This window comes from Carlito syrichta, unplaced genomic scaffold, assembly GCF_000164805.1.
Source record: "Carlito syrichta isolate Samal-C Ts95f unplaced genomic scaffold, Tarsius_syrichta-2.0.1 Scaffold288910, whole genome shotgun sequence".
Taxonomy (NCBI): domain Eukaryota; kingdom Metazoa; phylum Chordata; class Mammalia; order Primates; family Tarsiidae; genus Carlito; species Carlito syrichta.
The window spans coordinates 1-27,645 of NW_007233006.1; the positions used below are offsets into that span (position 1 = coordinate 1).

General features: G+C 43.1%; 1 protein-coding gene across 1 annotated transcript in view; it reads left to right on the plus strand.

Annotated features, from left to right (window-relative positions):
* The first annotated feature begins 6,601 nt into the window (after window positions 1-6,601).
* MAP1B (microtubule associated protein 1B) overlaps window positions 6,602-27,645 on the plus strand; it is a 99,583-nt gene continuing 78,539 nt past the window's right edge. The window contains exon 1 of the mRNA XM_008053965.1: window positions 6,602-6,701. The gene's annotated coding sequence lies outside the window, so the exon portion shown is untranslated. The remainder of the gene's footprint in view (window positions 6,702-27,645) is intronic.

The following is a 27,645-nucleotide window of genomic DNA, read 5'->3' on the forward strand; positions in this document are numbered from 1 at the left end:
CGCCCCCTCCCCGGGCGGGCCGCCGGGAGAGCCTTGCCTCGACGAGAAGGCGAACCGCCGTCTGCCTCTGCCTCGGAAACGGCCGCCGTCCCCAGAACAAAGGCTGCAGGGCGGGGACGGGAGTTGCGGACCCAGTCCTTTTGTTTAACTTCAAGGCGCCGATTTCCCTTTCAGCCCCCCAGAATCAACCAGCAAGTGAGCGGAAAGCCGTTCTGGTGTTTCATTCGAGAAAATTCAGGCGCGAGAGAGACGTCCGTAGTGGAACAGCTCTCTCATTTGAGCGTCTCAAGACCCTTTTCAAACCGTAGGGCTTTGATCCGGTCTGTCCTCCTTTAGTTTGTTTGCACATTTTCTCCTTGAAAAACCTTACGCGTCCCGACTTGGGGTGTGGCTCTTGTCGGCATCGATGACTTTGGGTTCAAAAAAAAGACATGTTTTAGTGGGGCGGCTGGGAAACGAAATATCAGGAGGTGCCTTTCTGTGTCCACATTTTCAGAACCGCCCGGTGTGGCGCTGGGGGGGACCGTCGCCCCCCTTGAGAGGGGGCCCAGAGAGGCCGGAAGGGCAAGGGAACGGCTCAAGGTCGCGCCACCCCTAAGTGACCGAGGGCCAGGACCGCAGCGTCACTGTCTTCTGACCCTGCCGTGACTGGCATCCGAAGATCCGAGGGGGACTTCCCAGCCTGCCTTCGTACGGCCACCCACTTGTGGGCAGCGCCCAGGCAGGGAGGTGGCTCAGCAGGCACCTTTGGGCCCTGATTATCTCCCTGCTTTGTCACTCAGCGGATCCGCCCTCCCGCACCCCGTTCCTCGGAGGGTTTATTCAGGCTGCTTCTGTTTTCAGAGGAAAGAGATGCGTCCAAGCACTGCCCTGGCTTTTCACTCCTTTTGCCGCCCCCAGCCCATAGTGATCGAGCTCAGATTTGTCCTCCTGACGTTTTTTTAAATTAAAAAAACACTTCTACGGAGATGTCCTATGGAGAGGAAAGGCTCACGTCGTAGCTGAGCAGCTCGATGGATGGCCACAGTGAACACACCTGCGTTACTCAGGGCTCCAAGCGGGCATCACTGGAACCCCAGAAGCCCCTTCGTGTTCCTTTGCGGTAATCACCGCGCCTGCCTGGTGTTTGATTCCCTAATTTGGTCAGGTTTTTACACGGAACTCCGAAATGGCCGTATCGATCCCATTAAGAGTCTACCAAGTGAGTGAGCAGAGCCATCTCCTGACACACTGTAACAGATGCCGCTTTTTTCCTCTGGAGATTGCTCCCCTGGGTCCTGGGGGCTCGTATGCAGCTCGAGATGCAGCTCGAGATGCAGCTCGAGATGCAGCTCGAGATGCGAGGCCTCCCGGCGCTCGATGAAAATGCTGCTCCGGTAGCTCTGCAGACGGTCTGAGGCGACTGAGCAACAGGGCGGGCTGGTACTGGCTCCCTGTGCACGACAGGCTGCTGCTTCAGCCGCCAGGTCCCAGCCAGGTCTCCTCCAGAGGTCACTCTGATGCCACGGCTGTTGCTGCTGGTGCCCCTGGGCCGCCTTGTGCGAAGCAAGATGGGGCAGCGCCAGGGGGCTCGGCTCTGGTAGTGCGCTGCAGACTGGGAAATTAGTCCCTCGTCTGCTCACTCTTTCTTCCCAGTTCCCCTCCTGCCTTCCCTGAGGCTCTATGGGTTTGCAGGCCCTGATGACTTGGATTCTTGCCATTTGATTATAAATCTGTAGAGCGATTGGAGTGCGGTAGATCAACAGGCCTGGAACATCCCAGTGTGGTTGCTTAGTCAGGGCTGCTTGAAACCAAGAGAGAGAGATGGGACATCCTTGTTTTCTCAACTATGTTCAAAAACCACGATGTAGGATTTGGACATTTCTTCTAGCGTTTGAAACAGTGTGTTTTCTCAGATGGGGCTAGCTTCATCTGTGTAGTTATGCAGGACTTGGTTCCACATGATTGTCACTATCACTAGCTACTACTCCTTGGCACACTGCTTTGCTCCCTCCCTGGTTAGCTCCCCAAAATGGGCTTAGCCAGTTGTCCTTATTTTCAGCATAGCCCCTCCCTGCGCCTGTGTTTTATTTTGATACGTGAACTACCTGCATCCATGCCCTCACACTGAATTCTAGAGCCCTGTGAAAGGAGGTTTTATTGTTTCTAAAGGAAAGAAAACCTATAAGGAATACTACGTGTCTGTTTGATCTTTTTAATTACTGTTAAAAATTGTAACTTTTCCTTTAGTTAACATTAGGAATCAGCAGGATTTGTGTAGAGAAAGGTAGATGTGTATGACATCTTCTGCCCTGGATTTTTAGATGCAAGGTTAGCCAATTACATTGTAACATTCTGATGTCACTTTATTGAATGCATTCGGTCTAAGATGGTAAAAGAATTAAGAACCCAGGAAAGATCTGGGATTTGGTTTACATCCTCTTTTAACAGAAAAAAGCAGCAACAACATATATGATGGGGGTTAAATGAAATGTTAGTGTTAACTTTCTTATATTCGTCTTTATGCTTTTCAAAGTCAAAAGGCAGATGGATTTCTGCTTCCACTGCTTAACTGGTGTTATCCACTAAGAACTCTGTGCTCCATGCTGAAACACAAGCCAGTCCCAAAACTTAAGGTCATTAAATTGATGGTTCATTGTTAGCCTTCTCTTAGGGCTTACTTTTAAAAAGTAAGTTCTAAATTTTTAGACCAACAAATAAATTATTGTAGTCACTTCTTATTTGCTTCTACTGTAAGATATCTCAGATCTGAATTATTTATTATCAATGGTTTAAAACTGAGTTCTGTATGTAAGATATTATTTGCATTGCATATAACATATATGTTATGTTCATCAAGTTTTTGGCTTAAAAAGAGAGGAAAAAGTAAGTTGAAGATTAGGTCAAGAGGAAATATAAACTTCCTGAGAAATAAAGCTTTCTTGAACTTAGCATTTCTTTTGTTATAATTGTTTCTTTATGATTCTGATTTCAGTTCACATTTAGCTTAGTTTTACAAATAGAATCTTATGATTATAGGGTAATCATTTATGTATTTGCAAAAAAATACGCAGAACATTATTTCTCAGAGAGAGCAACTAAAACCCACAGAGGAAAATCAACTTGTCAAAAGTCCAAATGACTGTCAAAAATCAACTTGTCAAAAGTCCAAATGACATAGAACCCATGTGCCATCAACATGCAGTGGATGGTCGTTTCATTCTGCCTTCTTCGATCTGCTGTCTCTTTTAGGAATATAGATTTTTACCCTTTAAATATGGGGTGCTTCTGTTTATTGTTGCTTCCATTAAACCATCCTGGAAATTGCTAGCACGACTGGTAAACTTGGAACAATCTAGCCTGTACACACTGAGGGCTGCTGACTCGCCGGGATGACCCTGCCTGCCCCATAACCTTCGCCTTGCTCCTTTTTCATCTATAAATGTCATGTGCATGTAAGCCTCCCCTTTGTGAACTGCTACCACCTGGGGCCAGAGAACTGAGAAGGAAAGATCCTTTGTTACCCCCTGGTCACCAAAGATAGAACAAGCGATAGCACTTACTTTCAGGGCTGGGCAATAGCCACCCAGCAGGCTCGGATTGTTCTCAGTGGTGACAGATGCCTTTTGAGCTCAGACATTGAAAAGACATTGAGTTTCACTGCCTCCAACTTCCCAGAGTTCCTCTGCCCCACCTGGGTAAGGCTATAAGGGGTGCAGCAGTCTTCTTAGAGTGCTGGAGAAGCGAAGCCTCAGGGAAGAGCTTGCTTTGGATGGATCGGGGAGTAGTCAGAAAGGTCAAGAAGGTGTCATGGCTCCTCTTCCCCCACCAGAGACCAGGATGACCTGCTTCTGGAAGCCCCTTCAGACCTCTTCGCCAGTACCCTAGGATCCCCCAGCCATGGATGCAGAGAGGGGAGAACAGAATAGGGTCCAAAGAGATAGTCTCTGTCCCATGAACGTTAGAGGGCTCACTGTTGGCTCCCTATCAGACACAAAGAGGAGACACATAAACCTACTAAAAGCAAGATGAACCTTCATTGAGAAATACTCTTTCCCTTCATTAATATTATCCACCAGAAGGTACAAAGTCATTGCCAAGTATTTCATGTCTAAAATTGGTATAGAAAGTGGCTTGGTTCCAAATTTTTACTTTTCAACTAAAATAGTTAGTAAATTCATTAACCTTTATTCTATAAGTGGTGGTGGTGACTGTGCTTTGTTAAGAAATAATTTGGGTAGAAATTACTGTCTTGAAAAAGGAACCCTATTTTTTCTTTAGTTTCACAGGAATGTAAAAATGAGAAATAGTATTTTTTATCACCGTTTACTAGTGTGATTTTAAAATTGTGAAGTGGATTTCTTATCACTTAGTACTTTTTCTATTGCTAAATTATAAATATATATAAAAATAAAATACATATGTAAGTATAAATCAAATATCTAATTGCTTGTGTCATGACAAGTTAATTGAAGCCAAGAGGAGAATGACAAATAACAATGTGAGAGTAAGTCTTCGGATAAAGTCATTCAAATAATGTAGCCATTTAGACATTACTTAGAACAAAGACAGAAAAAATGTATGAATTTAATTTAAATGCATAGGTCTCATTATTAACTTATTGACCCAGCTTGACAGGCTGGAAGACTAAGTGCAGCTCAGACCTGGAGCACAGAGAATTCAGTCAACAATACCAATTAAGCAGCTCAGGCAGGAGCTCACTGATTTTTTGCACTAGACTAGCATATAGTGTATATGTTGAAGTAAAATATTCTAATGAATTCAGACCTCTCAACCTGTCAGGCTCTCTGTGAAACAAAAAGAACCCATTTATCATTACTGTGCTAAAAAGATCCACAAAATCTCAACATGCCTTTCTTGTTAAAATTTAAATACTCCATTAGCACAAATGCAAACTGAGGCTATTACTGCTTCCAGGGAGACCCATAAAATTCTCCCTTATAATTTAGCTTCTCTTTAAGAATGTTAACTCTTTCACACCTGAATTCCTTCCATTGATCATATGAGAAATTTTGGCTTCTATTTAGTGGACAGGCATCTATTTGAAAATATTCCTTGTTGTCAAAAAGGTCTCTGGTGTAGAATCTAAAATATTTTAGATGTGCAGTGAGCTGAGTTTCCAGAATCATTGTGTGTGTGTGTGTGTGTGTTATTTATGTATATAACCTGCTTTGATTCTTTGCAGGATAGGAAGACTGAATAAAACAGAAACGAGGGTCAATACAGACCTTAAGGATCTAGAAGTGTGTTTAAATAACACACTCCCATTCATTCTCCCAAGTCTGTATGTGTGACCAATGGCCAGCGAAAATGATGAAATTACTGGGTATTTATTTAGAGATCGTTTCCCTGCTGTGTTATACCTAGAGGTTCAAGCCCCTACCCCTAGCAAGTATGCAAAAGATGTTTGTTGTTCCAGGGATTTCTTCCTGGCAATTGAGCAATTGAGAATGCTCCATACAAGGATACAGTCATGGCTCGCACACACTGTCTTCCCCTTGAGCACTCTATTTAGAAAAACGTTACACACACACACACACACACACACACACACACTCACTCACTCACTCACTCACTCACTCCAGAGTTCTGGGGTTTCCTACCTTTTCCTGGCTTGTTCCCCAGGCCTCCTTTCTCCGATTCTCTCTGGGTTCCCCTCTGGGCCATCCCTTTGGGAGGGCAGGAGAGAAGAGGGCAACAGGAGGGGCAAGAAAGATTAGGGAAGTCAGGCCTGAGCCCAGGAAACTGCCCTCGTTCCGTTTCTTGCCCTTGTGTTCCACTCACCCTAGATATTCCCTTTGGCCTTGTGAAAGGAAGTCTCAACTTTTGCAGTCATAGCTAGTTCATGGCCCCAAACTCCATAAAAGTTTTATAAAGAGCAAAAAGTTGCCACATTTCTTCGTCTCTGGATAAGACAATTCAACACAACTAACAATTGTGAATAAAGGAGCTGCCCGCCAAGATATTCAGGTAAAAGAAATGCCTGGAAGGACAGACGGGCCAAGTCTTGAAAATGGAGGTACAGCCTGTTTGTCAAAGATCATGAATTGACATCCAGGGGTTGAGAAACCAAGGTCAAAGATAGGATGGGGAAAGGAAAGAAATGATCTCTGCATACTAGCAGAACATCGTGTTGAAAACAAAGGCCTGGATTTGTGTGACAGCCCTTTGTGCCTCCCCACCTTCATTCTACATTTTCTCTTGGCACCTACAAGTGAGCCAGGAAAAAGCTAGAGTTAGTCCGTTGGCCTCTTTGCACTGAAGAGCTACCCATCTTCCTGCCCTTTCTATTCTCTCTCGGGAGTAGAGCCTGTCATTTTCCTAATAACTGTTTTCTTTTATTCTTCCAGAAGAGCTGCATTTACATTTTATGAGGGGCAGAAGTTCAGTCCACACTGCTAGTTATCCCTCCCCTGTGGCCTGTGGAGAGACCTCCCTGGCCCTCCCCTTTTGTGGGTATCCTCTGCTAGCCACCAAGCTCTTCAGAAAAGGCATCTTCACATCCTCCCTGGAAGCCTGAGAACTATTACGAGATGTTTTCCAACCGCCCTGGAATGACTAACTGGAAGTCTGTCAACTGTCTTTCTTTCCTTCCTTAGGAATCCGATCATGGGACACAAACCTGATTGAATGCAACTTGGACCAAGAACTCAAACTTTTTGTATCTCGACATTCTGCAAGATTCTCTCCTGAAGTCCCAGGTGAGGTTACAAAGGGAACAAGCCACTGGCTGGAAAGCTTTGCCTGGGGCATCTAAAAGACTTCCTCTTATTGCTAAAGAGTTCTTTGTGTTTGTTATTATCAACCAGGTTAGCCAGTAGCCTAAGGAAGTCACTTCTAAGTTATCACTGTGTGAGTTATCTGTTTTGTGGATTCTTAGTTACAAGTTCTTAAGTTCTAGGGCAATTTTTTCCCCCTCTATCTCACCGTACTCTAAACTCAAGGGATTGCAAACTATTTAAATGTTAATCTTACTCAAATGAAGCTGTGGATACAAATTTGATGCCCCCAGAATCCCACAACTCCTTCCCTCAAAAGAAAATGGAAACATCTACTGTATCTCAAAACAAAATGTATGTCACTGTTTCATTTTTGCACTATCACCTGTTGTTGCATTACCACTTATCTCTCTTGGTGTGGGTCAAAGAGTCTGATATTCAAACTGTTGTTAAAATAGTCTTTTTTCCAGAGATAAAAAAGAAAGCTACAGAATAATTAAAGGTAAGGATGCAAACATTTGTCATATGTGCCCTTAACCAACCTCCAGGGAATATGCTCTGGCTCCTGTCTCTGGAGCAAGGGATAGATTTCTGCTGGCCATCTTGTCTTCCCCTTGTGAGTAGTGACCCGTATTTCTCCTAGTTGGTCATGGTTGGAGATTATGAGACTGAGATTCTGGTCCATAAAGATGCCAAACCCAGGATATATTTCTCAAAAATCTTTGCCATTAACCTGTCAGGGACAGTGTATGGCATTTTATTTCTTAACTATCACTTGAACTTGATGCAAGTTAGAGAAAGCCCTTTCTATTTGTTTTTGTTGCATGATTGCTAATTTTATTGGCATTGACATAATATCAGGAATGAGGCTCAGCCTTTTTTGGCTGATTAGATCATATTCCATTAGCTTTGTATATACTGAGATTTGAAACCACTTTTATAGAATGTTGGTGCCTTCATGAATCACACTTGGCTGCAGTCATACCCATGGGACTGTCTTGGTTCTTCCTCTTGAATTTGATATAGAATAAAATTCCATACATTTCAGTTATCCAAATGAATTGTAGCTCTTAAGCATGGAATTGAGTAAATGTATTAAGAAAAACTTAGTAAAAAAATGGTTCATTGAACTCGCTGCAAAGTCACATGAAAGATTAGCTTTTAAGTAACTCTGCATTGAGGGGAAAAAAGAGAATGATCCAGAGACTGTCAGACACCACATGACTTGCTGAAGGAAAGGTACAGTATAAGGTTGTTTCTCTTGTTATTGTTTTGTCTTTTTATGTCTTGAAATATCTTCACAACGTTTAAAGCCATCTCAAAAAAAATGAGAGAAGTGTCCTTTTCCACTAAGTATGTTTATTTCAAAATGTAGAAACTCCATGATTCCATTCTTTCTCTGAAGGTTGTTCTGGCTTTCTTACTATGACTGTCTGTAAGACTCCTCTGTTGGGATGCATAAGTCAGGTGATTCGCATTGTGTTCATTCATATTTGGATGGACTTTATAGTTGTGTGTTGCAAAGTGAAAGCTGGCAAGAATGGCTGAAGAATTAACCATTTTTGGAGCAAAGGCCCAATATTGTGGACTGAAAGATCAAGTCCCCTCAAAGTGCCACGTGAGCCTCATGTGCCCCATTGTCCTCTCCTTGCTTCTGTCAGCTGCAGGAAGGACCTACTCAGTTACCCACCCAGTTGTAACAGCGTTATGCTACATGCTGTGCTTGGAAAGTGGCCCCTGGACCCACAGCATTTTTACCATTCTTACCACTCCAGAAAGGACTGATATTTTGAATTTCATCTCAAGCCTACGATGACCCTGTGACAGCCCTGGGCTCCCCTCTGGGAACTAAGTGTCTAGAACACAGACCTAGTGAGGCCCCTTTTGAAAACAACTCACAAAAAGTAAGGGGAGTGCAGGGAGCATGGCGATTTCTCACCAAGACTCCAATAGATGCTAAACACACGTCAGATTCAGTTTCGGGTAAGCGTGTTTTAAAGAGAAGATATGTTAGAGGACAAGAACTCAAAATTGGGTTGTGGATGGTCACTTTATTGGGCCCAAGGAAGTCTTTAGCTTTTTCTGAACAAACTGGAAAGATTTTATGGAAACATTTGAAGTCTCTTTTTAAGTGGGTCTGAGTCTCACTAGAAATTCCGTAAAAGCTAACTTGTGTACTTCAGTCCTCCTAAAATGAAATTAACCGAGCCTCTGCATTTAGAGTTTCAAGAACCTTTGTTTTTCAAGACATGATCTCACTATGTTGCCCAGGCTGATCTCAAACTCCTGAGCCAAAGCAGTCCTCCTGCCTCAGCCTCCTGCCAAGTAGCTGGGATTACAGGCACCCCTCAGTTTTCAAGAATGTTAATTTAGGGGCAAGGAGAAAGAGGAAGGATGGGTCTCCTAAAGAAAATAAAGCCAGCCGGCTGGGTGGCTCAACCTGTAATCCCGTGCCTTGGGAGGCTGAGGTGAGTGGATTGCCTGAGCCCATGGGTTCGAGACCCGCCTGGGCAGTGAGACCTCATCTCTACAATAAATCAAAAAATCAGCCGGGCGTGGTAGCGCACGCCTGTAGTTCCGGCTACTTGGAAGACTGAGGCGGACGGATCGCCGGAGCCCAGCAGGTCGAGGCTGCGGAGGCCAGGAGTGGCCACTGCACTCCAGTCTGGGCGACAGAGTGAGACTCCAACTCAAAAAAAAAAAAAACAAAACTTAAATAGCACCTACAATGTGCGAGGCACAAAGAGGTGGGAGGTGGGTGAGGGCACCATGATGAGCAAAACAGACACAGTCACTGCCTTTATTACACTTATATTCTCATGAGAGGAGAAAGCCTTTCACAATCACAGACTAACACAAAAGCCGGCTCCCAGCATCAAATCCAGGCTTCAGACAGTTTTTTGCTTTGGGGGTCTTTTCCCTAGCCTAGCAGAGGTATACTAAAACATTCATTGCCTTCCCTGGCACAAATAAATTAGGGCTCAGGTTGCCCTCGTGTCTGTGTTACATTCATGTTGGTTATTAGAGCTGTGGTTGTTTTGAAGAGATTGGAGATGGCTTATGAAGACTGGTGATAGCTTCACACTGCAGTTAACAGACCGTACAGATGGCACAAGGTTTGTTGCCTTGTACTAGTCTGCCCCTGATACTAGTTTTTAAGTATGTTTTTGAGATTCAGTTTGACTGTGTTTTCTGAATGGCGGCTTCCATTCAAGACCACGCTGAAAAGTGGTCATCTTGAGCAGTATCCTTGAGCAGGAGCCTGGAATGAGAGCGCTTTCTCTACACAAGGTAGTGGTGGTGTAGTATGGAGGGCTATGAGGTGGGTTCCCCACTTCCTAAAATGTTAGTCCTGGGGTCTTTAAACCCTGTCCAGCTCTAGCATACTGCACATAGGTATTGGAATGGTCGGTCATCTAGGTTCATCTTACTATTGCAGCATTGCCTTCCTAAAAATCATTCAACAAGCAATTTACTGTGTGCCCAGGGAAGGTCTCTGTTGGCCTTTCTGTCAAGCTATTTGTGGTCACATATAAGCTGCCACAAGTGAGAACAGCCATCTTGAGAGAAAAGGTTAGCTGCTGTTTCATGAACATTCTCCCATCTTTCACTCAAGGGAAAGTTCAACAGTTGAATCTTTCAAAATAGAGCAACAATCTTTTTTTTTTAAATAATAATCCCCTTTTAATCATAACCAAATTAATTACATACAAAACTTCTTTCATAAATTCTCTTTTTACAAACCTCATCACGACTTGCACAGACCATTTTATGACATGCTTGGACTTTCTGTCAAAATAGAGCAACAATCTTATATTTCCTTATATTTATGAATTCAAATACTGCTGTAAAATATTTATTTATATATCTTTCTTTGGTACTTTAATCATCTTGGATGCGAATCATTTTTAGTCTCACCGCCAGAGCACAGCTGGCCTTACTGTGCTGTGTACAACTGATTTCATTTTCTGCTTCTGTTTGCTCCTCTCCCAAATTTAACTTTTGGCCAGTCTACATATAGCATTAGAGGAGGGTATCTCCTGGGGTTGTGTCTCATGATTATTTCTGGTAAACACACACCATTTCAAAACAGCAAATAAATAAAAACCATTCCCAGGACAAGGGATACCACAGTGAAAATCAGTTTCAATTTCTTTCTTTTTTTTTTTTTTTTTTTAATCAATTTGCCACTTTTATCTGCCTTTAAAAATCTTTGATAACTCAACTCTTCACTGACATCATAGCATAACAATTAAGAGCTCAAATTCTGGAACCAAAAACTACTTGTGTGTGACTGTTAACTCTGCCATTGATTTGCGATGTGATCTTGGACAAGTGACTTAACCATTTTCAGTTTTCTTGTTTGTCAATGGGGGATGATCACTTCTACCTAACAGAATTTTCATGAAGATTAAGTGAATCGATATGTGTAAAATGGTGCTCATCATATTGCAAACAATAAGCATAAACTAGTATTAATATTGTTTCCTTTGTTGAAAATCTGTTTGACTTGTAGATTTGGTGATTATTATTATTATTATTATTTTTGAGTTGGAGTCTCACTGTCGCCCAGACTGGAGGGCAGTGGCCGCTCCCGACCACCGCAGCCTCGACTTGCTGGGCTCCAGCGATCCTCCCGCCTCAGCCTTCCAAGTAGCTGGAACTACAGGCGCATGCTACCACGCCCGACTGATTATTGTGGAGATGAGGTCTCACCAAGTTGCCCAGGCGGGTCTCGAACCCGCGGGCTGAGGCAGTCCACTCACCTCGGCCTCCCAAGATGCGGGATTACAGGCTGAGCCACCGAGCCCGGCTTGATTTGGTGATTATTATTATCTATAGGCAACGCCGGGTTTCAACGTTTGGCTGGCTTCTCTCTGATAGTGATTTTTGGTTTGTATTGAAGATATCTCTCAGAGGAGTGATCACTGTCAGCATTATCAGCAGGCACATAGAGGCATTCGATGGGCATGAGGTCCTGAAGTGCTGGCTGGTGTAAGTGGAGCCTTAGAGCAGGATTGGAGAACTTTGCACAGGGTGGTGGGGGAGACCCTTCCAAGGGCCGGCAGGGTGCTGGTGGCGGTAAGAGGAGCTGTCTACTTTCACCAGATGACTTTCTCCACTCCCGTCTACACTTGGCCCTTTTCTACTCTCAGCAGTCAACAGGTGAATAGACCATCCGACTTTAGACTTTGCCAGTGTTAAGTATCTGAAGTATCTTGTGGTTTATTTTCTTAGTCAGCTGCATGAATAATAAGACTTTGGCATGTTTACATTTTGTCTCTAGTTTTATAACTTCTAGGTCACTTTCACAAAAATCTTCATACAATGTGATTGATTTTGTAATGTGTACATTGGCATTTTTTGTTTAAGAACCCGTGCCTTTTCCCTAGAAGATAAACAAACCACAGCTGAGCATCTTTAGATTTGCGCTGAATGACGGCTAAAAATATCTTGCCTGGAGATTGGTTTTTGGTGGCGAATTAAAACCAGCCCTTTGAATTTTAGTCATGCGAATCCTCTCCTCCCTGTGACATTAATGAGGCACGGTTTTACAACTTATATTTGCCCGTCGAGTGATAAGGAGTTGCTAAAATGCCCTCAGAAAAAGCCTAAGAATAGTTTGAGTCATCTTTCTCTGTCTAGACTTGTGTGTTTAGTCTGTCGTGTGCAGAATTATAGCTTAATTGTATGTGCCTAGAATACATCAACTGCTCTATGACGGGGAGTAATGAATGTGCTTAGCCCCGCTTCAGCCTTTAGACAATAAAGCACACAAATATATGTTCCCGTTGCCTCCAAGAGACCGACTTAACCCTCAGGGAACCTGCGATTCCAGAGGGAAGGCCAATCCTTTATCCTGGTGTTTTCTCATGTGTGCACACACACACACAGGCCTGGGTGCTTGCCCCGTGCCCATGCGGGTCAGCCGTCTCCTCGGATTGCATCGTCATACCGGGTTATGGGAGACATCCTGGTGCTAGGAGAAAACGACAAACGGCAGGCCTTATTTTTGTCCTGGTAACCAGATCTCTGTTTAACATCCCTTGAGGTCGACGCTGCCCGCCTGGGAAGGAGACTCCCATTTTCATGCAAATCCCTAGCCTTTCTCCCACTTGCCCCTCGCCCTGAGCCCTCCCAGGCCCGTGGTGGGGGCAGGGTGATCAGCAGCCCCTCTCGCAGCTCACTCTCGCCCCAGTGCTCCCATTCAGACTTCGCCTCCACCCCCCAAGATCCCTTTGAAAGGGTGGAAGAGCCCAGCCTTCAAGAAGATCAGCATTTGGTAGTGAATGCAGCACCTAGGAGTGAGTCCTGTGAGGTGTCTGCATCGTGATCCACTTTCAAATTTCAGGATTCTTTCTATCCTCATTCAAACACACACTAGCACACTAGGTGGTTTTGTGTGTGTGTGTGTGTGTGTGTGTGTGTGTGTGTGTGTGTGTCCAGGTGTGTCCTACAAGAAAGGAATAAAATGGCGTTTCATTACCATGTTCAGGCACCTTCATTCTTTACGGTGGTTGATGATGGCTCATTCAGACCACCCTAGAAATATCTATTCATCTCACTTTTTTTTTTTAGTAGAAAGGATATTTTATTTTGCCGACTGTAATGGCCCTCACGCAGCTCCTAATGGGCACCGTGGAACCACTCAGCGTAGACAGGCATAGGCAGAGCAGTGGAAGAAAATTAGCTGCCTGGGCCCAGGAACCGTTTTAGGGGATGTCAATAACCCCTCCATTAAGCCAACTAAGTGCGTTTCAGAACAGCTGCTGACATGCTAACCAAGGACAGCACCTCCTGCTGCGTGTCAGTGCTTTGTCTCCATTCCCAGAGACCAGGGAGAGCCCATGGTTTTTGTTAGTAGAGGTTTTTTTTTAAAAGTATGCATCAACAGCAAACCAATGAAGCAAGCACAATCCCTTTGCTTTTATGGCTGCTTTGGGTCTTCTTTCTGGAGGAGTTTGTTCAGTGTCTGTGGCAGTGTGCTAGAAATAGTATAGACGATGAGAAGTAAAGCATCAACTAATAGATCACTTTAAAAATGTCAAGTAATCTTGTTGTGTGCTTATTAGTAAGTAAGGAACTGTAAAGGGGTATTTAGAAGAATAAAGCATCCCCACTGTTTATAATTTAGTTGGGAAAGTAAGTCATGCACAGCTTTAAAAAACACTGCATTGTTCAACAAAGAGAGATTTTTCTTGATTTACAAACTGTGTGTGTATGTGAGAGAGAGAGAGAGATTCAAATTCCTAAAGAAGACAAGGGGTGAGAATGTTGATTATAATAAGCATTTCATTTTGATTGTTCAACCACGGATTTATTCACAATGACAAAGGTTACCCAGGTACCAGCACTCCACCCCCAGCTGCAACCCAGGACTAATTAAATGCTACCCTGGCAACGATCAAGTATTCCCAAACATCGTACTCCAGGGCTTACCCCTTTTGTTTTCTTAGCTGCGGTCTAAGGGTAATTTCTATCACATGTGAAGTCAGATTTCCTTGTCCTAGAGAAATGTGAGAAAGTAAGAGATGCCCCTGAGGAAGCACACTTAATGGACCACAGGGACTGGAGAAATTAACATAAATACAAGACAAAAATGATGTGTTTCTTTTTGACTTGGGGTGTCACTCTATTTCCCAGGCTGGAGTGCAGTGATGTGATCACAGCTCACCAAAGCTTTGAACTTCTGGGCTACTACAGGTGCACACTCCTACACCCGGCTAATTTAAAAAATTTTTTTGTAGAGGCGAGGTCTCCCTATGTTGCCCAGGTGGGTCTCAAACTCCTGAGCTCAAGCAGTATGCCCCACCTCGGCCTCCAAAAGTGCCGGGATTATAGGCATGATCCACTGTATCTTGCCATGGTATTTTAATAAACTCTTCTAACCCGGGTTAAACGACTGCCTATAGTCAGGACTAGAGAAATGAGTGTTCATAGAAAATGCAACCAAAGAGTCTACACACTATTTAAAAACAAAAGCACGTCATTAAGAACGAATGTGAGAAGCTTGGGGTAGTGTTTTACTGAACGTGGCTCCTTTCCAAGATGGTACCACACCTCATTTTAAAGACTCAAGCTGAGGTTGCCTCTAAAAGTTGCTATGTTGTGTTCCCAAGTGGTAAGGATGACATATGAACATCCTGAGGAATGTCTTTGTTGTCATAGAGGCAGGTCCTTTTCAGATGCAGTGCCGTACAGCTGGCCCTTTCGTCACAGAACAGGTTTTCAGTGGAAGCTGTGTAAACATGCCACTGTCGAGCATTTTGGATCAAATTCAGATTCCTTGTCGGCATCTGTGAGGAAGGAATAGCCAACCCCCAAAAACAGCAACACATTTCTATTGGTCCTGACCCCAGGGCCACTGCCCCACAAGGATGTTGCTTTCCGGTTCCTGAAATGTCAGTCCGTGGAAATGTCACATTTGGAGAAGTTAACCTGATTGCAATACAATTCAAGATGGACTAAGTTCTGCAACCCAGGCAACCCGTACTCTTTTAGTGCAGAGCTCCTTAGCCATTTTGAACAGTTGTCCCCCTTTTTAAAATGGCTTACCTGGCAGTTTCAACGTGTGAAAGTGAAAACTGCTTGATGGACTTCCCTTCTTAATTGCACTTGATGCCTGTTTAAAGATGATACAGCAACCGCTCTTTAATCTAGTATTCTAAACAGTGCCTCGGCTCCAGTACTGAGAGTTTTTGACGGTGCAATTCAATAGGATCTGGTGTTTGGTGTGAAGGCCCAGGGACCTCACAAGATACCTAGGGACCTTGTAGTTAGTTTAGTCTGATGCGTGTGTGCACACATGTGTGCTTGCATGAGAGACAGAGAGCACCTTACCATATTCTAATCCACTGGAAAAGAGGCAATCTTTTCATATTATATGGCATGTCTTTTCTTTTTTCTTTTTCTTTTTATTATTTTTGAGTTGGAGTCTCACTCTGTCGCCCAGACTGGAGTGCAGTGGCCGCTCCCGGCCACCGCAGCCTCGACCTGCTGGGCTCCGGCGATCCTTCCGCCTCAGCCTTCCGAGTAGCTGGAACTACAGGCGCGCACTACCACGCCCGGCTAATTTTTTTGATTTATTGTAGAGATGAGGTCTCACCAAGTTGCCCAGGCAGGTCTCAGACCCGTGGGCTCAGGCAATCCACTCACCCCAGCCTCCCAAGGCGCGGGATTACAGGCTGAGCCACCGAACCTGGCTGGCATGTCTTTTCTGAAGGTGTCCTGTTATCAGCCAACCTGTCATTAAATATTGATGTTCCTGCAACAAGGCACAGTTCCAGTTCCTGGCTCTGCAGGCCCTAAGGAGATGTGTAAGTAAATCCTGGCCTGAGAGTTGTTTACAATGGAGTGTGGAAATAAGATAACTAACAGAACAAGGCAGTCTATAATATGTGCCAGATGAGGATTTTGCAAAGGGGTCCTTCTGTAAATTCTGTTTGTTCAGGCTATTTAAAAAATATGTGCATAAAAATTCACATAAAATCATGTTATCTATGCGACTGGGGCGTAAATCCAACAAATCCTAATATACTGAATTCCTGTGACCAGGACATTTTTGATCCAAACTGAATTAAATAAAGTATTCCCTAGTTCAGAGCTACATTTTAAATTTAATGATGAAAAGATTGAATTGATATGTAGGATTCACCCCTCTGAAATCATGTGAGGGCAGAACTGCTGAGCTTGGTGTCTAAGCTTAATTTCAAGACTGTCTTCGTCTTTGAGTGCGGGAAAATTGTCCACTGGCAGACTCTGAAGACACTGGGGAGGGATTGTGAATGTGAAAGGTCTTAAGGAAATAAATACGAAATAACTGGTTCACTGTTCCGAGGCTAGAATGGACACTTTGGAGAGTGCCCGATTCAGCTGTCCCTGTGACAGAGGACTCAGGGAAGGGGCACCCTTGCGAGCTCCTTCCTAGGACTCTTGCTCCTCCAGAGAGTCCTGGATGCCTGACCTGGTGCAGCAACTCTGGGCCACACCTGACACTATTGTTGCCCAGGGAGCGCCCTGAAAAGTTGCTGTCCTTTTCTTTTTCTGTAAAAGGGATCAGGCTAGATGGGGTCATGTAAACTGTGTTCTGCCAGCCATTAGTTCTGCAAAACATCAGTAGTCAGTGGGAAGGAATTTCATGGCGAAGTAAGTTTGGGAACTGTGACATACCCCATCTTGTTTTTTGAGGAGGCCTAAAGGATATTTGCATCAACTTATTTTGGTTTAACCATACATTTCCTTGACTAGTTACTTCCATAGAACCCAATTTGGGAAAGGTGGATTAAATAATTGCCGAGTCCCTTCCAGTTATTGTATTCCATTATTCCATGAATTTTTTATGAAATTGCCTTATCACTGAAATGTAGACAGGAACTTGTGCTACTCCAGTTAGCTTAAAATTGCTTTTAATTTAGGTTTTAAAATACCAATATTCAGTTAGAAAAGTCTGCCTGCCCCACCTGTTAGTCTTCTTTAATTTTAGGGAAAGCTGCAGATACACAACTTTATGACACTCAGGCTGATTTCCCAGTTTGGGAATTCTTGGCCCTTGGCTTTTCCCATCTGTCTTTACCTTGCCGAGAGACCAAATGAGACAGAACTTAATCGTGTTTGCACACTGTCGAACACCTGCATGGAAAGTATTTCAAAAGTCAGATCATGGTGTCGTATCCACACAGTGCCAGATAGGAAATAGCTGCATTTTTTTCCCCATTAGAATGAGAATTTCCACGTTGCTGTTTAACATTGCCTTGTGCCTCAGATTAAATGGTGCTTATTCACAAATCTTTGAGAGAAGGCCGAAGATTGAAACTCATGAGTTATGGGGATTGTCTGTAGGTGGAGTGTGTTAAAAGTCCTAGGCCCATCGTTTGTTATGGATGATTGAGAATGGCCTGCATTTTAATAAGCATGATCAACTGTGCATATCTTGTCATGTGATCCATCAATTAGCACAGTGTAATTTAACAAGTGAGCACATGCAGATATGAACACCCTTGGGAAGGAAGCAATGCTGAAATCAAATTATTTCTGACAGTGTGCAACTTGTATGCAGGTCGTCATTATCAGAAAGTAATGATTATCCAGAAGGAAAAGTGATTTTTATGGTACTGTGCTTTTATGACTGACTGTTGGTATTTAATACCTTTAAGGTAACAGCAACTTCAATTTGTTCCATCCCTAATTTGATCACATTTGCAAAAAATTCTTAATTCACTCACTAAACCCAGGTGTGATATTGTGTGTTTACAGCAAAACTTAGAGTTTTCTAAAATAACAGAAAGAAATCATTTATGTACAGTAACAACATGAATGATCATATTTCTATAGATTAGAAGTACAGTGATGTGAATAATCAAATATTCTATCTAATAGAGAGTTTCTAATAACTCCTTGTGGGATTATTATTTTTCAAAGTTTTAGAATTTAACGATACAGTGGTTTAGAAGTACCTTGGATTTATTTAGAATTAACTTAGCATTCCTAAGCCAAATTTATATATTAGCCCAAGATGTACTTAAATTCTTTATGGGGCTGGGCGCAGTGGCTCACACTGGTAATCCCAGCACTTTGGGAGACAGAGGCAAGAGGATTGCCTGAGTCTAGGGGTTTGAGACCAACCTGGACTACTTGGCGAGACCTCATCTCTGCAATAAATCCAAAAATTAGCCAAGAGTGGTGGCCAGCGCCTGTAGTTCCAGGTACTTGGAAGGCTGAGGCAGAAAGATCACCTGAACCCAGCAGGTGGAGACTGCGGTAACTATGAGTGTGCCACTGCACTCCAGCCTGGGTGACACAGTGAGACTCTCTCACACACACACACACACACACACACACACACACACACACACACATTCTTGATGGAAAACATGAACTAAGAAATCTGGTTGAACAGTCTAATTTGACTCTTCCTTGGGTGATTCAGGAGAAAATTCTTCCCTTGTGCCTCAGGGTCCTTGTAATGCGGTAACCCCCAATCTGAAAGGGCTCGTTGCATAATGGTTACCTATTCCAAAGAAATCACCTGGAGGCCCAGCAGGGAGAGACAAAAGTTTATTAAAACTTATGGGAGGCGCTGATGGCGGCAGGTCAGTAAAGAATCTGTGCCTCAGGATAGTACAGCAAGCAGTTTTTTAATCATAGCTAGCCAGTTAATCATTCAGATTCCTCTACAGTGTTTACACTTACATTGATCAAGAGTGATGACTGCATTCTCTTTAGGTTTGCTTGGTCACTTGCATTCTGTGATGGGTCACCTGCATTCCATGCCTCTTCACTGGGAATATCCATGTCCTTCAAAGACCAAATTTTGCCAGAGGCCGCTCCCTGAGAGAGAGGGAAGAAAGAAGCCAGGTACAGGGAAAAACAGTCTATATCCAGACGATACCTCACAGGCCTCGTGTTGGTCATGACACTGTAAACGAACATGCGCTGATGGCCAGCTCAGCACTAATATGATTGTGCTGTAGCATAGAACCGTGAGCATACCTGGATGTTACCGTGCTTCTGAAAAAGTCATTGGTTCTGGAAGTTGCAAAATAAACTGCTGTAGGGAAAAAAGGAAGTGTGAAAAAAGAGACCCGGGCAATCTTCTAGGTGAATATCAGAGTTTTAAAAATACGCACTAGCTTCCTGCATCTGCGTTGTCCTGGTATACATTTAGCAGGTGTGCCCCCCGTTCCTACCATTTTTCCTTCCGACTTCCTGTTTCCCTTACCTATGAAAACATCATTTTAAAATCAATCATTGTCTTCTCCGTTGCACCATCTTCCTTCTAATAAGCTCAAAGCCCAACCAAGCAGTAAAATAATGAGAAATGAGATTATTTTTAAAGGTTTAATCACCTGTGCTTTCAGAATATCTTTGGATCCTAGCAATAGTCAAGGTTATATGGCTAAATTGTGTAGCCATTTACATGCACACATGTAATTGTGGCAGGGGGACAGGGTGGTTTTGCTTTTATATTATTTCAAAAACATCTTTCTGTTTCAAAGAAACATTAGGAGAGTCAAGTAAATAGCTCTTGATGAAAAAAGTGACATTTCATAGGTGTTTAGCTACTTTGTTTTCTCATCCACATCACTCATGCATTTTTCCCCCCGCTCTAATGCCATCTGTTTCCCTCCTGGGTTTTTTTGTTTTTGTTTTCTTTTTTTGAGTTGGAGTCTCACTCTGTCACACGGACTGGAGTGCAGTGGCTGCTCCCGGCTACCGCAGCCTCAACCCGCTGGGCTCCGGCGATCCCTCTGCCTCAGCCTTCCAAGTAGCCAGAACTACAGGCGCGCGCCACCATGCCCGGCTGATTTTTTTATTTTTATTGTGGAGATGAGGTCTCGCCAAATTGCCCAGGCGGGTCTTGAACCCACGGGCTCAGGCAATCCACTTACCTCAGCCTCCCAAAGCGCGGGATGACAGGCTGAGCCACCGAGCCCGGCTCCCTCCTGTTTTTGTTCTCTCCTTCTTCTTTTTTTTTTTAAATTGGATCCTCCCCAATCTCCAATCACAGCCTTGTTCTACAAAATAATGTTAGTTTGGGTTCATTCTAAAGTATCTAACATGAGATCAGTGTCTGCTTTTTAAAGAAGCGTTACATTATGTATTCAATATACATATTATTAGGCTATGTCTTATTTTTATTTTATTTTATTTTTTCACATAGAACAGAGACTATTTGGCACCTTTGGAATAACATTCCAGCATATAAATATCAGTGAAATAATTTGGCAAATTAACTCATTCCAGGGGTCGTCTAGAAATATGATTCCATCATCAGATAGAAATTTCTATTGTGGGAATCCTTTAGCCAGCAAATGAGTTTTCTATTCTTGGTAAGCAGATTCCTCACAAATTCAAAACTAGTTAAACAAAACAAAACAAAAGCACCAACTTACAATTTAAAAAGAAAAAAAAAAAAAACAATCAAAAATATACTTCAAATGAGAAAAATGAAGACCAAAGAGCTTAAATTAAGTAGTCATAGGGGTAGATTGTTTAATCTTTCAGAATTCTAACTTTTCAGAAATGACTTTTTCCCAATGACAGCTAAGTCATAAGAAAAAGGAAATGCAGCTATATAGCCATAGAAATAAGGAGGCCTTAGGTTAATGCCCCTTGATAAAGAGCCTTACAATAAGGCCAGCATGTGGGTTAGTATATGTATGATAGTGAGTGATAAGGTGTCATGGACTTGAGAAACTCTTAGCTCTTAGGTTTTAAAAATAAACTGTATAAGAAATCTCACAGTTTACGCTGCTTATTATATTGCAGTGATTTCTTTGTCACAGATTTCCTTTAAACATTAAAGTGTGATAAAATGTTTATTTAAAAACTATTCATTACTTTCAGAGACTTGGCAACGAATAAGCTCTGGTAAAGAGCCAGCCTCTCGATGCAATGAACAGAGCCCTTAGGGGATGGAGCCGGCCATTGGAATTGGGCAGAAAATCTGAGCTCTAATCCCAGTTCTGCTGTTAAGTAGATTTGTACCATGGTGGACAAATTATTTAGCACTTATAAACTTCAGTTTTATTATCTCTAAGGTCCCATGTACATTTACTGTTTTGTGATACAAGTGAAAAAAGTCATTCACGTATTTTGGAAAAATGGTTTACATGTAAAGTGGATAAACATAGCTAATGTGTAAAGCTAAGATGTGGTGTTTGTATAAAATTCCTTGGAATGCTTAGAATTCAATAACTTGCTTGGCTGAATAGTGAATGAAAACACGTACGTGCATTTTATTCATTCCACAAATATCTTGTTGTATACATGGGGTTGGGTACTGTGTCAGGTACTGAGGTTAACGGCAATAAGCAAAATAAATAAATAAAGACAGCCCCTGCAGGGTCTCCCATGGAGCGCTCAGTCAAGGTGAGGAGAGAGACATTCAATCAAATAGTCACACAAATACATATTCCAAACTGTGCTGTGTAGGAGTGAGGAGAATGTGGTGATAAGTACAAAAGGGGAAATGAACCTGCTAAGGGGAAAAGTGAGAACCTTAGAGCTGAGATTTGTGAAAAATGCTTTTTATGTTGAAGACATTGGACGTGTATGTATGTGTCCCTTTTAAACACAGCATCAGCAATTCAGCCTGGTTTTGTAGGTCCTAGTGTGTACAGATTCATCCCGGACTTCACGTGCATCAATATAAGGTGCCCGTAGCACATGTCTTAGGAAATAGGAGCAACTAAGTAGAAATTCTTTTAAAAATTGCTATACAGATATTCTTGTAAGGATTCTACTACTCTGCTCTAAGTTAAGAATCAAGTGAAAGAGAAACATCTTCGTATTTATTGTTCTCCTAAAACATGGGTTTAATTACAAGTTTGCTGGGCTGCGAAAATCTTGATCATAGAGAAAGGAAGAACCAAAGCTTCTAGAGACTGGAATTCAGAGGTTTGTGAAGTGACGTAACTATGGTTCATGAGTCCCTTATACCCTTGGTGCTTCGAGGTTGCTCTAGTGGCATCTTCTCAGTGCCTTCCCTGTGCTGGTTTATACGATGCTTACCTGGTTGTTGCCAGGCCAGTGGGCTTTCATTCATGTTTGCTTTGCTCAGGTCAACCGAATGCCGTGGTCTTACATCACATGTCTGATGATTTTTTCATTTGCCGTTTACTGTCTGGTTGAAATGTCCACTTCTTTCCCATGTTGATTGATAACTTTTGACCCTTTTGATGAAGGACCTAACTCAACTTTTGCAAAAGTATAAAAATACTTTTTCTGGTCGTGCATGGTGGTTCATGCCTATAATTCCAGCACATTGGGAGGCTGAGGTGGGAGGATTGTTTGAGCTCAAGAGTTTGAGACAAGCTTGGGCAACATAGTGGGACCCCTTCTCTATAAAAAACAAAAACAAACTTTTTCTATAGCGGAGGATATTACTGAAGCAAATAACCTGTGTATTATTTGGAACCAATGCCCCTTATTGGAAAAAATAAAATCTTATTTCACCACTAAACCTAATAAAAAACAGATGTTCTTGTTCTATATAGTATTTGATTTGGAGGTGTTAAGAATTCGGTTGCAGGCCAGGCTCTGTGGCTCAGCCTGTAATCTCAGCATATTGGGTAGACGAGGCAAGTGGATTGTCTGAGCCTGTGGGTTCGAGACCAGCCTGGGCAACTTGGTGAGACCTCGTCTCTACAATAAATCAAAAATTAGCCGGGCGTGGTAGCGCGCACCTGTAATTCCGACTACTTGGAAGACTGAGGCGGAAGGATCACTGGAGTCCAGCAGGTCAACGCTGGGGTGGCCGTGAGTGTGCCACTGCACTCCAGCCTGGCCAACAGAGTGACACTCCAAGTCAAAAAAAAAAAAAAGAATTCAGTTACAGAGTACCTTTCTCAGTAGCATTTGCTCAAATCTTGGCTAATCTTCTGAATCTGTCTGAAATTAAAATATGTTGTAAAGAAGTGCCAATATATAGGTTTTTTCATCAATTCTTTTTCTAAAATGCTCTAAGTCTTCCAGCCTGCAACACTTTTCAGGTAGCAAAGTTCTTTTCCGTATAACCCTTTCTTTGTTTTTCTTCCTGTTGTTCTGGTTTCAGCCTTCAGACCATGGATAATTCTTCAAATGGAACTTGGTCTTGTGTCTCATCCTCGGCCTCATCATTGCCTTTTTGATCTTCTGTGTGTTCTAGGAGAACGTGTCACATTTGCCCTGTGCGTCACTGAGTCAGTATACGACAAGATTTATTCTGCTCTTTACTGCCCTGGATGCAGATTTACATTCTGCTGCTGCATTTTGTATTTCCTTGAATCCTTTTGTTTGTCCCACCTGGCGACTTCTTTTTCAATCTCTGCCTGTCACTCAGCCCACCCTCTTTTTATTGTTCTCTGTCATTTTTTACATACAATGACTGTCTGCCATCTTTTGTACATACCAAGTATCATCTTCTAAAATTTTACTTTGTTCCCTTTGGAAAGTCGTTTTTAGAGATGCGTTTTTCCACCAAATCTTAGGACGGTGTTCATTTTTTTTATCGCACTGCAGAATCTTTTCAAAGGTCCCATTTTGAGTTTTGCTTGTTTTCTCCTTCTTACACAGGGAGACGTCTTTCCAGGCTCAGCATTTGCCAGAAGAGGGTTGTAGGGACCTCCTCAGTGAGTCTCACTGCTCTCTTGGGAGCTGGCAGTTCACCTACCTAACTAGAACCGGAAGTCAGATTCAGGTGTATCCTCGGGGGCAGGGCCACCCTGGGCCTATGAGCCAGCAAGCATTCATCTGGGGTGGGCTGCAAGCCTGGGAAGAGATCACCTGTTTTCACTTTCAGAGTGGCTGCCTTTGATCCTGGAGAATTCGATGGAGCTTGCAGTTCTTTGTGCAAATATGAGGCAGGTGTGAAAGACCACGCCCAGCATGCTCTCCTCCCCAGGCTCCTCCTACCTGGCTGCTCACAGGTGCTTTCCCCGAGACAGCCACCAGCTCAGGGTGTACTGCAGGACAGTACTCTCCTCTACCCCCAGCTCTGGTGGGTTCTGAAGGTGAGGAGCTACGGGCGGGTGGGTGTGGAGAGCACTAGGGAAGGAGGCGTCAGACACCCTGCAGTAAGCCTCTTTTTCCCCCATCTTGCATCCTAGGGTTGGGGGCAGATATTTGAAGAGAGTCAAGACCTTTACAACCTTCTCTGAGTCCAGCAGAATGGTGAAGGGTAGGGGCCCAGGAGCTAGAGCGGTCAGGTTCAAACACAAGTGGGCAGGTTCAAACACCCCATGCTTAAGTACTCTGTGCCTCAGTGTCCTTATCTATGAACCTACCTTATAGGGGATTTATGAAAATTCAGTCGTTATAAGACACAGAAAGTGTGAAAGTGGTGACTGGAATGCATTAAGTACTCCATAAATGTAACCTATTGTTAGTATATCTACTGTTTTTCTGAGGTGGCGCGTGTATCAGAAAATGTATATTTCAGTTCCCTGTGATGTAGTTCTTCTTCCCCTGAAACCTCTTTCTACACCTTTCAGCATTTGATCATCTCTTTGCTTGAAATCACCATGTTCAATTTTTCTGGTTTTGTGTATTTTCATGAATTTTTTGTAAATTTGGGTAAGACTACATTAGGCTTTTTTGGTCTGCTGTCATGTTAACCCACCCGCCTTCCCAATTCGGACTCAAAGTAATCATTAAATGATATAGTCTTCACTTGTGAAACTCTGTAATACTTAAGGAGTGTGACTGTACTTTGGCATCTTTTGTCATATTTTAAAGAGAGGATTACGTGTCATTGATTAAAAGAATTTTCTGGTAAGATTGGTTTCATGGTAAACAGCATACTGTTCTTATGCTAAGTAATTTTGTACTATAAACCAATAGTTCACATGATATGTTATTTTTAAAAAGATATTCAGATTATGGTACTTTAAAGAAGAAAAATCTTTATTAATGATTAATGCTTTTAACCTGCCCTTCAAGGAAATGAGTAAGAATTGTTGGCAAAGAAGGAAAAGCTGATTCATCTCGACTCAGTGTTCCAATCAACTGTACCATTTGTCACTCTAGAAAATCTACAATATTATTCAGCAATAATATGTTCAGGCTTATGGTCTTCTTATAGGATTGCCAGTTCTCTATATTTGAAGTTCTATAAAGCCAAATATTTCCATTTTTCTTCATCTAATCAGGACCTTTTACAGTTCAAAACTTTACACCAATTCCTCTCTTCTTTATGGTATTGCAGAAAATCCCTTCCTGCAACTTCCAGCCTCTTCCAGAAGTGCCCCATGCATTCTTATTGTCACTGGCATGAGAACCTTATGAAGGCCAGCTTTCTTTTTTTACTTTAGTTTTTACGTGCTTGCGAGTGAGAATTTTGTGTGTGTACATGTTGTCTTTTGTGACACCCCAGTTGGAGTTGGTAAAATAAGAAAAATGCAATTTTATTCAAATGGTCAACTTGGGGATACAAAGTTTGCCTCGGAAAACCAAACCTGAACCCATGGCCCACGAAGCCCTTTGATTTCTGCTCCTTTTAGTCGCACCCCAGCAAGACTCCACCACTGTGTGAGTAGGCTCAATTGTATTCCCAAGGAGGGCCCGGTGGGAAGGGCTGGCCTGTCTCTCACACCCACCTCCCTTGCCTGCATCATAAGCCCGTAATTACAGCAGACGTTACCTTTGTCCCCGCTTCTCTGGAATGATGTCATTGCATGTCAAACAGGGGATTAGCATGAAGAGAGAAGTCCTACTGACATTTTCATTTTCGTTGAGAAAAATCTGGGTTTGCTTCATTTTGTTAACAGAAACGATTGTCTTACTTCATAGGAGAATTTTTTTTTTTTAAAGAAAAAGAAACAGGAAAAATGTGACAATGTAGACACAGACATGTGCTGACTGCATGAATGGAAATATACTCTCAGCGCCACTCTATCAATTAGTGAAAGCGGCTGGGACACAAAGCATGCCTGGGAAATCTCCGTTTCTTACAAAAGCGGAGTATCATTCTTCTCAAAGCTCACAATGGCCTGAGCCCTGCTGCAGAAAATGTCCCTTGAGAAGGAGGGCAAAGATGGGGCCCACTGCTGGGTGGAAAGAGAAGGCAGGGGCTGGCCCCATCAGATGCCTGAAATGTTTTGCCTTTTCGTGATGGCGTTGACCAAGTATGTCTCTTTTTTTTTGAGTTGGAGTCTCACTCTGTCGCCCAGACTGGAGTGCAGTGGCCGCTCCCGGCCACCGGAGCCTCGCCCTGCTGGGCTCTGGCGATCCTTCCGCCTCAGCCTTCCCAGTAGCCGGAATTACAGGGGCGCGCTACCACGCTCGGCTGATTTTTTGATTTATTGTAGAGATGAGGTCTCACTGCCCAGGCGGGTCTCGAACCCACGGGCTCAGGCAGTCCACTCACTTCAGCCTCCCAAAGGCGCGGGATGACAGGCTGAGCCACCGAGCCCGGCCCACGTATGTCTTAAAGTCTCGTTCCTTACTCTCAGGGGGAGGCTCTTTATTCCCTTCCTTTATGACAAAATAAATCCAAGAGTGAGGTAGAAGCCTATTGTCACAAATGCTTCAAGCCCAGAGCTGAGTCCCTGGAAGAACATACCTTTTATCAGACATTTCCAATTCCAGCAAAAATAAACATAGGAGGAAAATCATTGTCAGACTTGGGAAAGGGAGTCGTGTCCTCTTTTCAAGCAATCTAACAATAACTCTGAGTCAGAAAAGCTGGATTCAAATACCAGCTCTGGCTTCTACTTAGCTGTGCGGTGTGACCTTGGGCAGCTTGCTGAATTGTTCATTCATTCCAAGGAGTTAACTAGCAATAGTGCCTCTGCCATGTAGGGCTGGCCTGGTCCCTATCCTCAATTGTTTTCCACCTTCAAAAATTGTTTCCTTTTAAAAAGCAGGCTAGTGTTCTGAGGTGACGTTACTCTAGTGAGTAAAGGTGGTGGGTTTCTCTTTTTCTTCTTCACTCTAGTTTCTGTTCAGCATTTTGTAAATACAGGTAAGGAAACCAACTTTTGCTGGTCTAGATTCCCTCCCTGTGGAATAGACCCACGAGCTAGACTGAGGGTCACCTGGGTTAGACAGGCTTTGGAATTTCTGTCTTTTTTGAATTTTCCCAAAGCATTAGCAGAAGAAAACATCCCAACAATTTTTTCTGGGAAGGTTTTACAAACCATTACAATATTTCTCAGTTCTGTATGTTTAGATACCAGAATTTTCTCAGCATCTAGTTTCTTTGGAACAGAGTTGTCCTGTGAAGAAGGGCGAATCTAATCTAAATTGGGCGTTCTTGCTGGGTGACAATTTTCCATCCAGATTGCCCTGGGACTTTGCCATTTTCATTCTTGGTCTGCCTTGAAAGGCAGCTGGTGAGCTATTTCTTTTTTGTTATCTATCTTTTCAGGTCTAATTACCTAGTTGAGTGTTGCCCCACTAAGAATGATATTTTAGAAAGAAGATTTTGAACCACCCTGGTTTTTGA